Source organism: Python bivittatus, unplaced genomic scaffold, assembly GCF_059951505.1.
Source record: "Python bivittatus isolate LINGU-HERP-01145 unplaced genomic scaffold, Pbiv_v1 ctg000020_np1212, whole genome shotgun sequence".
Classification (NCBI taxonomy): domain Eukaryota; kingdom Metazoa; phylum Chordata; class Lepidosauria; order Squamata; family Pythonidae; genus Python; species Python bivittatus.
Window position 1 is genome coordinate 91,672,105 of NW_028277030.1, and position 18,354 is coordinate 91,690,458.

General features: G+C 39.7%; 1 protein-coding gene across 1 annotated transcript in view; it reads right to left on the minus strand.

Annotated features, from left to right (window-relative positions):
* Positions 1–17,126, minus strand: part of GREM2 (gremlin 2, DAN family BMP antagonist) — a 34,616-nt gene extending 17,490 nt beyond the window's left edge. Inside the window, exon 1 of the mRNA XM_088143944.1 lies at positions 16,778–17,126. The gene's annotated coding sequence lies outside the window, so the exon portion shown is untranslated. The remainder of the gene's footprint in view (positions 1–16,777) is intronic.
* Between the last annotated feature and the right edge of the window lie 1,228 nt (positions 17,127–18,354).

Sequence of the window (18,354 nt, forward strand, 5' to 3'; positions counted from 1 at the left end):
ATTCAAGAAAATTATTATTATGGTTGGTCACACAGTCAGCCAGATGTTTAGACTGGGTTTGGCATTTTTATCCATCTATTAAGTCCTTCCCAGGGACCTGGAATAGGTAGATGTTGTTTGATTGTGTTGCAGGATGTAAGGTGTTCCAAGTAAAGCTGCCTTTTGCAATTGACTGATGGTGATTTTGTCAATACTGATGGTCTTCAACTGGTGCTCCAGCTGTTTTGGAATTGCACCCAAGGCACCTATTACTATTGGTACTATCTTTGTTTTTTATTTTTGTTTTGTTTTTTGTTTTTTTTGTTCATTCTACTTCTAATTGCAAGTTGTTATATTTTGTGATCATGGAACAACACACATAAATTAACAAATATACAAAGGAAATGTATGCAGAATCATCTAGCAGAAAATAGTGAATCAATATCTGAAAAGTGTAGATTTTGACACAACAGTATTTTACTGTGCTCCACATACTCTGTATAATAAAGAGCAGTGATATGTAGAACTGCAGGGATCTACCTCAACAGGGTGCATTATGTCATACAGGCTAGATGCTCTGCCTCAGTGAGGCCTGTTGACTAAGTATCTAAGCAGGAATTTTCTCATTTAGCAAAAGGGACATGTGCAGAAGTCCCTTTTGTCAATTGGGTATGGCAGAGCCTCATGAGTCATTTAAAGGAGATGCTTCAATCAAAGGTTCATCAAAGTAAGCACCTTAATATAGAGTCAACATAAACATTTCTCTCACTTTGTTCACTGTCTTCCTCAAGCAACTGTACCTAAAACAGAGGTCTTAGGATTCAGGTGAAGCTTGCCTGGACCGGAATCACCCAGAACAGACACCACTCCAATGGGTTAACTTATCAACTGTGTTGACAGGAAAAGAGTGATCTGTCTTCCTCAGAAGGTTCTTCCATCCACCCCATTCCATCACTACTTTGACAAGGCCTGGAAAGGCTCTGCATGGACAAGGAAAGGAAACTTTTGATGGCTGCAGGAGGTTGTAATATGCCTCTAAATCTTGTAAGATTCAGTAAAAACTAGAATCTAATTACAACTGGAACAAGATTTAACTTCAAAGGAACCTACACTGATCTAGCCAACAGCCCAGCCCAAGGTTCTGCTCTCCATTCAACATAGAAAAGATTGGATAGTAGACAGGTAGTCCTTGTTTAGTAACCACAATTTGGACTGGACATTAAGCAAAGCTGTCACTAAGTGAAACTGCAACTATGCTTATGATCTAACTTCAGCTTTTCTTTGCTTTACAGACCTGCAAAGGTCGTAAATGCAAGGATTGGTCACAATGTTACGTTTTCATCACCCTCACAACTGCAAACAGTCACTGTATGAGGCAGTCACTAAATGAGGACTACCTGTACAAGATGAATTAGATTCACTTTGGTGAAGAGCATTGTGCCACTGAGATGATATAACCCTCTTCATCAGAGCAAAGAGGCAATGCAGTTTACCTCAACAAAGCACTCAAAGTGTTTCCAGCTTCCATGCTGCTGGGAACATTGCAAGCAATTTCCTCACAAACTTCTCTAGCAGCAGCAGATTTTACACAATCAAGAAGGCTGTGAATAGTCTTCTTGCAGCCATCTCCACAAACATGTGCCTGTGCCTTTCATTTCAGAGGGAGGCAGAGAGATGACTCCCAATCAGCCAGCCACATACACAATGGCTGAAGGAGGTTTCTGAGTAGGGGCTGTGCCTGTGGAAATGCCTCTTGCAGCTTTAGCAAGTGCCAGAGGACATTGGAGGGGGTCTGAAGCACACATGAGCAAAGCCACATGGCTGCTTCACTTTGCTGTTAGAAGCAATGGGGCGCCATTGCTTCTCAAAACAACTCTGAGTGGGTGCTTTATTTGAATCTTCATCAAAGCAAAGCACCTCTTCAAAGAACTGTGCAGCTCTTTTAGGTATTCTCACAATAAGAGGTTTTTTGTTTTGTTTTTTTAATGACACATAAGGAAACTCTAAATTCTGGGCATATGACAAAGTGCCTCACCACCAAGGCCTGCTCTCCAAGCATAAAGGAGAAGACCCACCCAAGAAATAAGAGAAAATCTGTAACCTTGCTCAACATAACATAGATATCTCAGAACTCCTCTACTCTGTAATAAATTAATTACTACTACGATCAATTTCAGGACCTTCTTCACTCTATTTGTTTTTTTAAAAAATTGTACAACAGAAGACAGGAATAATAAATGTTGGAGTATTCTCCAGGGTTGATATACACTAATTAATCCCCTTCTCTGCAAATGAATTAAATGCATTCTGGCTTACCTTGCAGAATGTACCAGATTCACAGTCCCTTGGCAAGAGTCCTGTTTTCTTACAAATAAGGTGAAGAGTGACTATCCACAGTGCTTTATAGCTCCAGTTCTAGAAGGGCTACAGACTAGCATTTAAAAAAACATGAATCTAAGGATAATGGCTCCTGGATGGAGCAAGTGCTCCTCCCCCTTGAGAGAACTTACAGTGGGAAATTGACTTCATTTCCTTCCTGGATTTATAGCAAAAGTAGCACCTGCTTAAAGTAAATGAGCAGGAGAACAGAAGGGTATTTGAAGGCTCACAAAGTGATGGAGGTGGGAGGAGAGAACTATGGAAGGGATTGTTTTCTGGCACACTTAATAATTCCTATATCAAAAATTATGTTTTTAAACTTGTTGCTGTTTTTACAAAGCCAGTCTGCCTGGCAACCTCTGAAAAAAACATTTAAGAAAAAAGAAAACTGCTTTTCCACCCCCAACTCTTGGTACTCATGAAGTTATCAGTCAGTTTGGAAGGTACCAGATACATTCAGAGAGAAGAAAAAGAGTGAGGCCAAAGTAGAACAGATAGCTGCTGGAAAGCATCTTTGATAGCTTTCCTTATATTTGTGAGTAACCACTGGAGTCAAAGGACATTCCTAGCTAGACATAGTGGTGAGGATCCAGAGATAATGGCAGATTAAAAGAACCCCAAACTATATACAGTTTGTTCAAAATGTGAACAGTTCAGGGGGAGTTCATCTCTCTCTAGGCTATTTCCAGTATTCCACCCATTCCCAACATTTATCTGAAAATGTGTATTTGTGTACTGCTTAGGCACTGGGTACATTTGCTCTTAAGAGAATAAGCCTAAAGGAATCTAGGAGGAACGTCCTACATGTGCCTCATTAAAATACTGATATTTTCTTGATTAAGTTATCTTGTAAGGAGGCTTAGTAAATATATGTGAAGTCTGGCTTCAGCTTACAGACACCTTTTAAAGTAAATCAAATGAGCTGATAGGAAAAGGTGACCTCAACGGAAAAAGAAGGCTTGAGTGATTATTATTAGGATTATTTGCTATTAGTTTCTGTTAAGGCTGGACTTGACCTAGTAATTTGGGGAGAAACTACTTTTACTCCTAGCCAAACTCTGAATTATTTTGTTGATTCCTCCGCTTGTATTTTTATTTGGGGGTAAATCCCACTGAACATGGGGGTGAGGTGACTTACTTCTGATTAGGCACACATAGGATCACACTGTTAACCTTCAATTACTCTCTCTTGTTCTTCTATCAAAATATTTCAGTCTTCTTTCACATAAAGTCATATTTGGGAGGAACCGTTCTTATTATAACATAATATAAATACATTACTTCTAGCAGCTTGTATACAGTGTGGCAAATGCATGCCATCCAGTTCCACTTCTCTCTAGGGTACAGTTTAAACCAAATAGGCCGCGCGACTACCTCTTCACCTTTTCCAGTTCTCCTTCCTGCAGAGGACACAAGAAGAACATCACCAAAGATTCACTGCTCCCTGACAAAACAAAATCCCTATGCCACTCCTGTCCCCGATTCACAGTAAGGAATGAATCCTTCTAATGGTGCTTCTACCATAGAGATTCTCCCAAAGATACCTTTGCAAATACAATAAATGCTGTGAATATGTTGTCATGGTGGTAATACTACTGGAATATATAAATAGATCTTTTGTAGAACTTATATTTTTTCTAAGGTTGTAAGGAATATTATGGAATGCTCCCTCACAAGCTTCTTATCAAACCAGAAGATCCAAACAGATTAAGAGTGTAAGAAGCATGACAAATCAGACCAAAGCCATTATATACCTATAGTGCCAACTCAGTGTCAATGAAAAGCCCATCAGCATAATGTGAACTCAAGAGAACTTCAGGGCCAAGGTACCCTCTCTGATACCAGATCCCCTCTTAATATGGCATTTCACAAATAATTCCTTTGTATATGAAAATGTGCAAAGGCTGCTTGGGGAACATTTTGAGACAAGAAAGAACTATTTATACTTTCTGTCCCCCTCTAAAAATTGTTACAGATTATTGGAAACAATACAATACAGTAATAGTGGGGACAGAATTAGGACTCCTTTGATTTTGTTTTTTAAATATATATATATATATATATATATATATATATATAGAGAGAGAGAGAGAGAGAGAGAGAGAGAGAGAGAAGACTCTATATAGTAGTTTCTGTCTCTGTATATAGTAGACTCTCTCCCTCTCTCTCTCTATATACACACACACACACACACACAGAGAGAGAGAGAGTAGACTAACTATCTATCTATCTATCTATCTATCTATCTATCTATCTATCTATCTATCTATCATCAGACAAGGACCAGAAGACAGCGGTGGTGATAGAAGTCCCAGGGCCTGAAGGAGGAACTAGAGAGGATGTGGAAAGTAAAGGCCAAAGTGGTCCCAGTGGTGGTAGGAGCACTAGGGGGTGTGACTCCTAAGCTGGGAGAGTGGCTCCAACAGATCCCAGGAATAACATCAGAGCTCTCTGTCCAGAAGAGTGCAGTCCTAAGATACTGCACAGAACCCTCAAATTCCCAGGCCTCTAGTAGAGGAGCCAAGATTGAAGAAGACACATATCACCCATAGGGGTGAGAGGGGATTGTGATTGTGTGTGTGTGTGTGTGTGTGTGTGTGTGTATGGATGGATAGATTTGAAACAAGTATTTCTCCAATAGAAGAGAATATATGAAGCTCAGGGTTGAACTATCGAGTTTTAGGTGCTCTCTGAGCTTGGCTGTTTGCTTGCAGATATTTCATTACCCAACGGTACCATCAGCACACTCAGGAAAGAATGCATTGATGTTACCTACTTGGGTAAAGAAACATCTGCAAGCAAACAACCAAGCTCAGAGAGCAGCAAGAACTCCACAAGTATTTCTGACATTTCATACAGTAGGACCTTAGGAAAGAGTTAGGGCCACATCTACTGTTTTTCAGATCAGCATGAAATGTGAATATTAGAAATCAGTATTTCAAAGAATTTCATATTATATGCAGCAATCAAGACATGAGCAGGGAGAGGAGAGCTTAACAACATGACTTGGCTATGGATTGTTGGGAAAGAGGATTAGCTTTTATTTGTAAGCCCCCATCTGTTTGACATCCAAATGCCAGATGCTAACAACCTGCTTCCAGAGAAGCAGCTTTCTTCTATCCTTCATGCTTCATCTCTAATGTAGACTTTTCTCATCTAATGCTCTTCATATATGGTGGTCACATGTAGCACCCAAGAGCCATAGACTGGCCCTCCAATCCCCCAGTTTTTGTTCCACACAGGATGTTACATGTTGGATGTAGAACAGAGTTTCTCAACCTTGGCAGCTTTAAGAAGTGTGGACTTCAACTCCCAGAATTCCCCAGCCAGCATGCAGAATATGGAGCTATTTTTTAGGGTTTAGGATTTTCTTCAGTAACATTAAAAAGCTCTTTGGGGTGCTTCCTGTTTGTTTGTTCTTCATAACTGCACCTCATTTCAGTTCAGATTTTTATTCCCCGCAACTCAGATTCCTAAAAAGTCAGATCAGCTGACGGCAAGAAAAAGGTGTACTACTTTTGTTTGGACAGCTTCCCCATCTCCCCCTATTTCTACATGAATGAAGGCCCAGATACCGCTCCTATTCACACAGATTCTTTTTGAATACATTCTAAAGCTTAATACATATTGTGGCTGCAGGTGGAAAAAAGAGCTCCTCTATTACCAACTCAGCACTGCGCTGATAAAATATAATAAATCTATCAGTCATGAGACAGGTCTCTTCCAATCTCATCACCATACCTCCATTAAATCTGCTGATGCAGAGCACATCTATCATGCACTTCTACTTTTGTATCTTAGCAACACAATATTTTATTGATTTATTTCTTAAATTTCTACCTGCAACTGACCAGACTCTTGGCATTCTAGAGCAAGTAAGTGCCTAAACCACAGGAGTTATATTCTAAAACATCTGTGATAAAAAATACATAATAGCTTCCAGAAGGCTAACTGTACGAGGACAAGCCTGATTTCTAAGGCAAGGCTGTTCTATAATCTCTGAACTTTATTGAGAATGGGGTCAACAGTACTTTCTCATAGTATGCATAGGTTGACTCAGCTAATACCTGAATGCAAGTACCACAGTGCCAAAGCATATAGGGCTTCATAGGTCATGAGCAGCATTTCAAATTACTCCTGAAGCCAGCAGGAAGCCTCTGCAGCTAAAGCCTAAAGCACTAATGTAATGTGTTCAGGGAGTCAAGTGCCAACCAGGCCACTGCAGTTTGGATGAACTGAACTAGAATGAGGTAGATTTGAATTAGGTATGTTCACTGCCTTGAAATATATATAAAAAGGTGGGATAAAAATCTAAATAATAATAATGACAATGACAATGACAATGACAATGACAATGACAAAAAAGTCTGTATGGTGGACACTGCAATACCTGGAAACAGCAGAATAGAAGAGAAAGAACTGGAGAAAATCACAAAATATGAAGATTTTTCTCATATTTGAGAATAGAAGTAGAACAACCATGGCAAAAGAAAGCAAAGATAGTACCAATAGTTATAGGTGCCTTAGGTGCAATCCCAAAACATCTGGAACACCATCTTCATTGACAAAATCACCTTCAGTCAATTGCAAAGGAAGGGAAGGACTTGATAAAAATGCCAAATCCAATCTAAACATCTAGCTGACTGTGCAACCAACCGTAATAATAATAATAATTACAGAACATATTGCAGTGGTCCAAGTGAATAGTGATGAAGGCATGGGTCACTATTGCAGGATCCCCTACACCAGGTAGGATCACAACTGTCACACTATCTGAAACTGAATAAAGGCCCCTCTGGCCATGACACCCAGTGGCCCATAAGCAGCAGCCATGAATCCAGAATGACCCCCATGTCATGGGTCTGTTCTTTCAGAGGCAGTGCCATCCCATGAATGACAATGTCAGAGCTGTCTACAAACCTCCATATACAAATAAGAACTCTATCTTGCTATTAAATCTTAGCTTGTTTCACCCCATCCAGACCTTAAAAGTCTCCAGATGCTGGTTCAATAAATTGATGGCATTTGTACCTGTAGCAAGGTACAAATGAGTATCATATCAACATACAATGAACATATTGCAGGGGTTCTATGAACCTCAATACATTGTTGTTGTTGTTAATATCTTTTTTGAATGGATATGATCGTGTTTTCTTAGCTTTCTTGATATTTTTTTCAATTTCCCACTCCTGGAAATTTCTGATGGTTTCATATCCAAGTACCAATCAATTCTGAAATTAGCTATGTACAATTACATTGCCAGTTTGGAGTGATAGTTAAAGGTACCAGGCTAAAAACCAGAAGACTGTGAATGCTAGTCCTACCTTAGGCACACAGCCAGCTGGGTGACTTTGGGCCAGCCACTCTCTCTCAACCCTAGGAAAAAGGCAACTTCTGAAAATCATGCCAAGGAATCTCACCAGGAGTCAAGACTAACTTGAAGGCATCAAAACAGTACAACTAAGAGCTGCCCAGAGAACGTAACAGCCACTATTTCATCACTTAGTAAGAAATCACTATGATTCTTCCCTGATTCCTGTTATGAAACAAAGATAGAGACCTTGTTTAAAGACGATATTCTCAAATCAGGCTTGGCTCCTGGTGACTACATAGACAAAATCAAATAGTTTTCTTGGCAACAATATGACAGTGGTCTGCCACTGCTTTCTTCCAAAATGGTGTTTTGATATTGTTGTTTTGTCTGTTTACTTCCTGGTCTAGTCTACAGTCATAGAATTCCCTGGTTGTCTCCCATCGAAGTATTAATCAGACCTAACCTACTAAACTTCTGAATTCAACAAGTCAGCGGATGCTGCCATCTACAAGGCTAGCCAAGAAGCTGTATTAAGATGTGACCCAAGGGCAACCAGCTCTATAAAGGTCAGCAGGAAAGGAAAGGAAAAGGTTGATTAGTTTTCAAAAATAACATACAGTATGAATAAATGAAGTAGGATAAGGAACAAAATTCAAAGGAAAGAAAAATCATTTTCTCTCTTTAGTGACTCCTAACCTGCTCATTTATTTATTTAATTTACAGGCTGCGTGACTCCCAAATGACTCTGGGCAGCTTACAACTAAGAACCAATATACAGTATATGTAAAACATATGATAAATACAACTGATCAGAAAAGTGTTCAAAACAAGGCCAGTCAAATCAAAACAGGCAAAAGGACAAGAGGAGGATCCACAATCAATCAGCCTGTCCCCAAAGCCTGGGAGAACAACCAGATCTTCAATAGTTTCCTAAACATAAGGGTGGGAGCTACACCAATGTCTGGGGGGATCATTCCAGAAGACGAGAATTACAATAGAGTAGGTGCGCTTCTGGGTCCCATAAGAGGACATTTTTTAATTGACAATCATTTGTGTACTTAGCCTAAAGAAGTATGGAACTGTAGCTTTCCAGATGTTTGTTGATATATTGATGTATTATATTTCTATAACAAATTTTGTGGTTTACAAGTGATTACTAAAATATTCATAATGTAAATAATGAAAACATTGACAGTAAACAAGCTAATTAAAATACACACTAAAAAAATTACATTAAGTGAGAAAATATTAGACTATCATAACAATAAAATAATGGCAAAATTATTTATCAAATGCTCTCTGGAAGAGCTCCATCTGTCATCTTCAAGAAAGATATTACAGAAGGAGGCAATCTTATTTATAGGTAGTCCTCGACTTACAATCACAATTGGGACCAGAACGTCCATTGCTAAATGATACGGTCATTAAGTGAGTCGTGCCCAATTTTATGACCTTTTGCCGTGGTCATTAAGTGAATCACATGGTCATTAAGTGAGTCCGGCTTCCCATTGACTTTGTCAGAAGCCTCCTGGGAAGGTCACAAATGGCGATCATGTGACCCCAGGATGCTGCAACCTTTGTAAAAACATGCCAGTTTCAAAGCACCTGAATTTTGATCACATGACTGTGAATAGTCATAAGTGCAAGGACCTGTCATAAGTCACTTTTTTCAGCGCCGTCATAACTTTGAATGGTTGTTAAACAACTGGTTGTAAGTCAAGGTCTACCGGTATAAGGTACTGCATAAAACCAGAGCCTTGACTAAGGCACAGCACTTCCTAGCCTTGGCCTCCACGTATCACAGAAGTGGAAAAGAACCTGTAGCCTTTCCCAGAATGATTATGCAGGATGAGTAGATTCATCCTTGAAGACACTTCTGCGAGTGCCTAGGCGCCAAGCTATTTAGAGCTTTATAGGGCAAAACTAGCACTTTGAATTGTACCCAGAAATTTATTGGTAGCCAATGCAGGGCCCACAACATTGGTGTTATATGTTCCTGATTGAGTACCTCCCAACAAGCAGGCTGTTGCATTTTGACCAGTTGTAGTGCTTGAGTGGTCTTCAAAGGCAGTCCCATGAATAGCTCATTGCAATAGTTCAAATGTAAGTCACTGGTGCAAGATCTTCTTACTCTGAGATGTTGCTGAATATTCCGAGAAGCTCCACCTTCTATGGGCAGTGGGAAAGGATGCTGGAAACTATAGTTAAGCAACATCCTAAAAAGCCAGAGATTCCTGCCACAGGCTTAATTTGTGTATTTTATCATTTCCTTTGTTGACTCTCTTTTTATTGTTTTATGCTCCAGTCATTCAACTAAATCCACCAATTGTCATCTGACAGAAAAGCAATCTAATTTTCTATAAGAACAAGTAACCTTCCCTAGACAGCAACAAATCCAAACAACATATTACCATCTCCTACACATTAATTTTAAATCCTCAAGCAAACCCAGAAACCTTGCTAAAACCCCATTGGCCTCTTTTTGATAGTTTGATATCATAAATTATTCTTTCCATTGTTACTGCATATATTGTCTTCCTACCATCTACATACCACAGAATGAATTGCAAGGTAACTCTACTGTATTCCTCACAGCTTATTAAATTAGCTGCTCTACAGTGGAATATCTTTGCTTATTCTGTTTCTCAGGTATTTACTCCCATTCACCTTGGGACATAAACATTGCTCCATTCTGTGCTTTGTTTTTAAATCTGAGAAGCCGTAGTGTGACCTCTAACTTTTGTTCTTTAAAAGTACTCTTATTCAGATACACTGCATGATTAAACATTCAGCAATAAGCTCAAGTTTTTAGAATATTCTCTTTCAATTAGAAAAGATGCCAGTTCTAGAAATGCATCTGAACTATAAGGTTCTCCATGCTTTTTCAAGATCAGCTTTCCCAAGAGTTACACCCTAGTTATTTTTGTTTTTGAGAAACATTGTTTACAACCTTGTCTCCTTAAACCTTGACTCCGGTCATTAGTGCCAGGAATTAAATCATGTCTTTGGAGAGCAATAATAAAAGCAGGATAATTTTAGAGAACTGAATAAAATGAGATGTTACAAATTTCAATCATCATTTCCCAAACTTTGTGAGATTTGGCACAATTATAAAGGACCGGCTATATACATCTACATGATGAAGCCTGAACAACTAACAAAATGAAACTGTAAACTTCCCAATACTGCTGGGCAGTGTCCCCACAAGTACAATCTGTGTTTATCAGTTTCCTCCTGAATTTAGTTTGACTTTCAATTTTCCTTTAACCCAATCATAGTAAACATACTGCTGAATTCCCTTGATATAATACATTTTACTTGGAAAGAAAGGGTGGCTAGGTCCAGGACAGAGTTTGTCTTGCAATGATATAACATTTTCCAATGAGACTTCAAAGCTTCAAATGCCATATTATGATAAACCAAAGAAACAAGCTTGTTTTTATAAACGTTGGATTTAGATTGCCTGTGATAACATCTCTGGCTGAAGTCCTCAAATCTAGGATAAATTTACTTTAGTACTACTACAGTAAGCAGTAAGCTTCCTGGCCTTATTAACTAAAGGTAAGTGACTGAATCCCCCGTTTTTGTGGAATGCAGCAAAATGCATGTGGCAAATCAGATGGCCCTACAAATTGATCTATTTCCCTACATGGGGATGCTAAGACTGAATCTAGAAGCACATAACCGTTACAGCACAGGCTCTACTTTTGAGTCATTGTTTCAATCCTGAAGGAATTTATTGACCTGGAACAGTGTGGGTGAAATTATAGCACTTTTTAGTGGGTTGCTAAATACCTAGAGTTCCCATAGGTAGGAACACCATCATGGACTGCAGCAGGCAAGGAGTAACTTCCCAAATCAAAGACTGATTCAGTGCTGGGGAGGGAGCAAGGAGCAGTGTTTTAGCCCACCTGCATGAAATGCCCCCTCCCCAAAATCATCCCAAACCTTTGAGATTGACAATGGTGTAGTACTATACCTGCCTTTCCATAACTTTAACTGTTTTGATTTCCAGAGCAGCCATACAACCCTTTCCCTTTTCAACCATCATGTTCTATTAACTACTGTACCACAGCAGAGACCTATAATATGAAGTCCAGTGACATACAAACAGTCCTGCCCCCATCAAGCTCTATCAAATTTTCAGAAGTGGGAACTGAATTGAATGAACAGAGAAGACTGGTGCAGATATGATGCTTTAGATTCTGCACACCATTCACTTTTTAAAAGACTTGTTTTGGCAATAGTTTTATGGCACTTCATTGTTGAACTTGCATGTGTGATGTTTGCTCTGACAGATAAATGAACATTTAATTTGAGTGGGTGGGTGTCTTTCAAAATTACAAAAGCCAAAAGAAAAAGCTATTATTTAAGCAGAATAATAATTTAAAAAAACAATGAACTAGTATGTTTTGCTAGAAAATAAGTATACAATGTAGTCACAAGTTTTCTCTTGATTTTTTACATTAACTCTTGGTCTATGATCATTCAGCAAACAAATAGTCACTCATAAAAATACAATTGTTAGATGTTATTGGCCAATATGAAGAAACCACATCCTTAAAAACTATGATGTGTGAGACTGAGATTTATACAGTATGATCCAACATCCAATAAAATGATCAGTCCCACTTTATACATATGACTATATAAGGTTATTCAGGACATGTCTTTGCAGGTTTTTGATGGGGGGGGGGGAAGATAGCAGTTCCATATTCCTTCAACAATACGAGATCTCCAGTCCAGCTACTTATGAATTGCATGTGATAGTATATGGCTCACTAAATGGTTCCCCAAAGATGGATTACAGAGATGTATAGCCAACACCATTCTTGAAATAGTCTACTGCTACAGTAGAGATTACACCACACTGCCAGGGCTGAAGTAAGATATAATGGCCAATCCAGTTGGTATTACCTGCATGGGGAGCAGGGAGCACAGCACCATACCTTTTGTCTCAGGCAGCAGTTTATCTTAGGCCAGGGTTCCCCAAAGTGGTCAATATCAACCTCCAAGGGTCGACAGGACTATCCAAGGGATCAATAAATGGCTGAGTCTCAACAGGAACAGACTGAACTTGAAAGAGTGTGATGACTTAGAACTAAAACTCACCAATCTCCAACCAAATAGCAGTGCCCTCATTGACGCTCATCAGATGCATCCTTCCCATTAATGGTATCATCAAGTGGTTAAGGTGTTGGCTTAGAAACCAGGAGAGAGTGAATTCTAGGCCTTCTTTAGGCATGAAAGCCAGCTGGGTGACTTGGCGCCAGTTGCTCTCTCTCAGCCCAACCTACCTCACAGGGCTGTTGTTGTGGGGAACATAGGAGGCAGGAGTATAAGGTATATTCGCCACCTTGAGTTGTATATAAAAGAGTTGGGATAAAAAAAATGTGAAGATATGAATATGAAATAATTCACCCAATACGTATGGAGCTTAAAGACTTGCCTGCCAAAGGATGTGGTGATGTCCGCTAAAATGATCCACAGGTGGTAGGTACCAATCACTTATATAAGTGTTGTTGGCTCCCTACAATAGGTGCATCTGTGCTGAAGCAAAGACAGGCATTCTGAATGACTGAAGCCACAGGGCAGACACACTCACAGGATTGCTTGAGTTTCCTGCAGATCTGCTAACTAAAGCAATGAGGAGCCACTGAGAATCTCCCTAGTGTATTTAAGTATTTTTATTACTACTGTCTGTTTCATATGTGGGTGCCCCCATGTGTAAAGTACAGAAAAGGGGGAAACTAGAAGCTTGTTCTTACTAAGGAGCTTCACATTTTTCTTACTGCCAACTACAATTTATCAGATGTGCAGCAAATACTTCCAGGTTATGGTAAGAGGGGTTTCTCCAGGGAAAAGATAGAAAAACCTGATACAATTGGAGAGTAAGAAGTGAGTAACATTTCTTGAATCCACCTTTCAAATGACAAACCACAGCAGCTGAAGGTTTGTCCGCATAGGCTGGGGCAGATCCATGTAAATTATGCCCAGTATTCAATAATGCACAAGGATAATTTGATGGATTTCACAAGTAGTGAGTGTACATGTTAGTCCCGATTAATACAGATATTATTACAAGAAGGACCAGGCTGTTTTGCAAATCAAAGTTATTTTCTTTGCTACATGCTAATTAATAGTAATTCACACTTTAAGTTGTGTTCTTTAAAAAGCAATGCTATCATCTTAGTAAATCTCCCACCTCCAGCTTCCCAACTCCTTTCCAAGCAAAATCTAGCCATTTTCTTAGTGCTATATATAATTATTGAACTGGTGAGTTTACTTTTCTGAACCCATTCTTTCATCAAAGGAATCCTTCATCAAAGAGATCCTAAGGAAACCCAATCAAGATTTGCTCATTTTCCCATTATTACATGGGTGGCCAAAATAAATTTATTAATTCAATAAAGCACAGCTAGCAATTTCCCAAGTAGTAGCTGAATTAATCTTCTGGAGCACAAAAAACACTCATGTGGATAGTTTGTTTTCTCCTGGCAGGACTATTCTCTTCCCTTCTTGAAGATCCTCATCTCTAAGGAACAGATTGCAGGTGGGGGAAATAAGGAACTGCAGAAAAAGGAGGTATTTGCAAAAGCAACTGCCCAGCAAAATTTGTCTTCTGCAGGACTCTCCTGTCCAAAGGAAACAGATTCAACTTTTATGGTATCACAAAACTCTTCATTGTCATTTTCTTAAGTTTTCTCATTTTAATTTTTCTAAGTTTTTTCTTATTTTAAAAAGAAAGAACCACTCCCTTTCAAGAAGAAAAACAGAAGTCTGTTTCTAATGCAACATTCTGACATCACTGATCGAACATAACTTAAATCAGTCTTCTGAGAAGATATAAAGAAATGTAACACTCTTAATACATTTGCTGTATACTAAACATTTGGAATTAGCAGCACATATTCAGCTGCTTCCCTGAATAACCAGCTATCCTTAAGAAGGTGACTTTCGAAAACATCACCCATAGATACATTAGCGTCTTACTTCCATTTCTAAGTTGAGGCCCTCACGCTGCTGTTTTCAAAAGTATATCCAAGAGCTTCCAAGGTTACATTACAAATATCTTACCAGTCTGATACTAGATGGAATCATTTGTCTAAGTAAGACCTTCTAGTTATAAGTGTCATTGTAACAAACATGTCCCATGTTCCCCAGGTAGCTTTGGGAACAAGCAATGTATTCAACAAGACTTACATTACAACCTCTTGCATCTCGACTCCAAGGGCAGTCCCACTGCATTGAAAGCAATTCACCTTCTGAATTTACTAAAAATTTCCTTTCTTTTCAAACTACAGTAATAGCATCCAACTAACATTTCAGCTCCAACTACCTGAGTTGGAGAATTCATATATGACAAACCAGCAAATCTTACAGTCAAAGAATAAATGCACCGAGAGCCAGCTTTAAACAACTCTACCAAAAAGTGAATAAAAGCCAAGAGGGCAAAATAGATATGTTTCCAGCTGCTGTGTCTCTTCTATTACGCCTGAAAATGCTTGGGATCAGGTGTAAATCATTTCAATTTCCAGCCCACAAGTTTAACTTGTCTATGGATTGGGTTGGCCATTTCCTTATCAGCCTTCATTCAAAAGTGTTCTTTCTTTCTTCCTTCTACTTTCAGGTTTATAACAAACAGATAACAAAAGAGGAAAGGCAGGAAAAATATGCCCACAAAGGTTAAAGAAAATTACATTTGCTTGGTCTCAGTCCACATGCAGCATACCAGAACAATGATTTAAACAATATTTGTTTCCTTACCTTATTCAACATGTTAAAAAAAGAAAATAAACCCTGCAAGGAAACACAGTGCCTGCATTGTATTTCAGCTGGTGGGAAGTCAAGAACCTGAACGGATGTTAGATTTCATAGTGAATTAGCAAGCAGTAGCACCACTGTGGTCTGATATGCAAAGTGCTAATTAAGGCCCAGTGAGTGGACCACGCACCTGTTGCTATTTGATTCAGAAGGCATTGTTTGGATTCCTGTAGATTTACATCAAAAACCATTTTCTATGGTGATTGGAACTGGCTGGAACTCAGGTTCAACTTACAGTATTCAAGAGGCTTTCAACGTGAGTGCTGTTCCACATTCCCATCCTTTTCTCCCTCCTCCCTTTTCTCCTGTTAAGAATTTTGCTTTCTTGGAAATAAAGTCAGGCCATTAATTTTATCCTCAAAAATCCCCTAAAGAAAGTTATGTAATTACTTACACAACCCTAGACTAAACTTAAAAGCCTCCGCGGTTTTCTGTGTGACAACTTCCTAAATTTGTATATCAAAACTAAAAATCTAGCGAATGTATTTCAAAATGTAAAAAAAAAAAAATGGTTCGATTTAAAAAGAAAAGTTTCTCCCATAGCAAGGATGCATTTCTATTCCTGTAGCACTCCTGGTCAAAATAATTAAAATCATATTCTGTGTTTCCAAAGCAGATGGTTAGAAACTGGTGTGTGTGTTTAGAACTGTATTTTTTTTCCTTGAGGTTATTTTTTTAATCCTGGTTTAGAATTAATTAATCTAAACCAGGCCTATCCCAAATCATTTAATCCTAAACCAGGTCTAAGCCAAAGTAAAGGAAAAAAATCAAAGTGAAATACAGTACTGTAAGAGCTTTAGCCCTGGATTTTACACACCCGAGCAACAAGAACTGTCTTCGGAGCTCAGCGCGATTCACTCATTGCTTCAGACAAACCAGGGATGTAACAATGTGGCTACTTGGAAGTTACATGTCTGCCCGGTAATTAATTGTCCGGAACCGTGACTTTCATTTGAGAAACGCGAAAGCCTGAACTGCAGGGCAGCAAGCGGCCGGGTGCGGCTTCCTTCTCGGACTAGGATGCTGCTAGGATCCTACAGACACAGGGGACGAGTCTTCGCCCAAAAGGTGAGGAAAAATGTCGCTTCTGACCCTCGTGTTCCCCTTCCTTTGATGGGGAGGGGGAGAAATTCTGACGCTTTCGAGAATATGCCCACGCACGTCTTATGGCTACCACAAAGAAAGAAAAACGGCCCGCGACCGCCGGCGTCTTGTCTGCACGCTCCCCTCTATTCCTAAAGGCACCGCGCACATCCAACCCTTCGGACGGCGCGGCTTTACCTGTCAGCTGCCGAGGCGGCGGCCGGCCCTGGCCTTCTCTCCGGAGAGAGAGCACCCGCTGGGATCCTTCCGACGCGGCGACTCGGAGAGCCGAGGCGGCGAGGGTCCTGGGACGTCTCCTTCAGGAGAACGGCGGTGCCACGCTTCGCAGCCAGGCGGAGAGCCGTGTGGAAGGGGCTGCTGGCGGGAAGGAGACGCTTTGCTCTGACTGCTCTCGGTCACCGCATGGGGATATTACCGAAGTCTGCGCTTTCTATTGGCTCCGGTCACCAAACAAATCACACTCTCGCCTCCCCTTTCGAACCGCTCGGCGCTCCCCCCAAAGTCCCTCCCGCTGCCTGTCCGCCGCTTTCTGCTCAGGGGTTGTTTCTCCTCCAGGCTTACAAGCGCCGCAGCCACCCTCCAGCCAGGCGCGCGCTGCTTTTCTGGGTCTGGACTCCCGCTTGCTCTCCTCTGTGGATTTGCACGCTTCGACATTATTCACCTGCAGCCTAGACTGTCTTCTACAGTTGGACCCGCGTGTCTTGCCTAGGAAACCATTATCCCCCCAAATCATTTCACAACTAAGTTTTCTGTCACCACCATTATCCCCAGACTGCATACCATTAAGGAGGAATAGATACATGGATTTAAAAAATCCAAAGGGGGGTGGGGACTGGAAGCAATTAGTAACAGCTTGCTCAGTCTGTGGTCTGCAGCAACTTTTATAGGTATTGGGAAGATCATTTTGGAATTTACTGCATCATATTAAGTATATGATATGATGATACAGCATCACAACTTGCTTTAGGATCCCAAACATTCAAAGCTGCAGAGGAAAACAGTATAGCTGATACAAGTTTTGTGGCCGGTGAAACAGCTTTTCCAATTGTTCCTATAAAGTTCAGAAATTTTCAATAGAATATATTGTTCCTTGCTTCTGGTAGTAGGCGTGTGTGTGCACGTGACAGATTTTAAAAGCATCCAGCAGAGAAACAAGATTGATTCAATTTTAAAGGGATTCAGTTAAACCAATATATTTTTGAGTGGCTAATGAAACAAAAATTTAAAACTCCTTTATTTAATATGACTTGCATAATTAATTCGGTCTAGGAAAAATATATCAGAGTTCAGGCTAATGAAAATGGAAACATTATGTTTTTACATCATTGTTTTGTATATACTGTTGAATATATATATTTGCAGATATGATCCTTTTTCCAGAATCAAGCTGAACAGAGCTTTTTAAACTCTTTCAGCCTGTGGAACCATGCAGAACCCTTGGATTCTGTAGAACACAATTTGAAAAGCCCTGATAGTCACATGTAAGACTAAGCTATAATGATGCTGTTCATACATTCCCATAATATGATGTAGTGTGATGGCCAAATTAATTTGTTAGCATTCAGCATTATATTAACAAACCATGGTAGCAAAAAATCCTGGCTTAGTGTTACTTTGCTGCTTAATATTTTATCGGTTACATGTCCAAACATATCCACTCTGATGTGTAGCAGGTAATAATAACATCTGGCCAACCTTGGAAATTAAGCAGAGTCAGGCTTGAGTAGTAAGTGGATGGGCAAAAATCAGGGAAT